Source organism: Centruroides sculpturatus, unplaced genomic scaffold (assembly GCF_000671375.1).
Source record: "Centruroides sculpturatus isolate CEXI.00-Female unplaced genomic scaffold, Cexi_2.0 scaffold335, whole genome shotgun sequence".
Taxonomy (NCBI): domain Eukaryota; kingdom Metazoa; phylum Arthropoda; class Arachnida; order Scorpiones; family Buthidae; genus Centruroides; species Centruroides sculpturatus.
The window spans coordinates 137,263-137,924 of NW_019384713.1; positions in this window are offsets into that span (position 1 = coordinate 137,263).

The window sequence follows — 662 nt, forward strand, 5'->3', positions numbered from 1 at the left end:
CCGGCTGTTTTTTTACCCCGGGAAATATCCCGGGAAATTTTTCTCATCCCGGGAAATCCCGCAATTTTTTTAAAAGTTCACTTTTTTCTTATTTTGTGTTAAGATTGAAGAAATTTTACAAATAGAAAGTATAATTAACTCATAAACTGTCAGAATGCCGGAATGCATTTATATTTATTAATTTAAGCCTGCTTATTAGTTTTTTTTGTTTATATGTCTCAAAAATAAATAATTGTTGAACTGCGGGCTTTGTAGTAATCCTCAATTGATACGTTCTGAAGTGATTCCAACAGAGGTTTTAAAAATATATCTATATATATATATTTTTTTTTACAGAAGAAAGGAAGTAATATATATATCAGTCAGTTGAATCAGGACAAATCACAAGAGCGAGGAGGTTTTTCTACTACAATAAAGGGGGGTCGAGAGAATAGATATCTAAGTTTTAGAGTATCCCGAGCTTGAATGTCAAAAACTGACCATTGATTACAGCCAATGGCGACTGCGTTGTGTAGACATTGATTTACCGAGTGGAGGTCTTTCAATATCTACAAGAAAGGGAAAAGCGAAGATGGCTATATTGATTTTTTCCTTCTCTTGGTTTCGAGGGAGGGTGGGCTTTGTGGTAACACCGATCTCCCGACATCTGTCGCGGCTCTCCT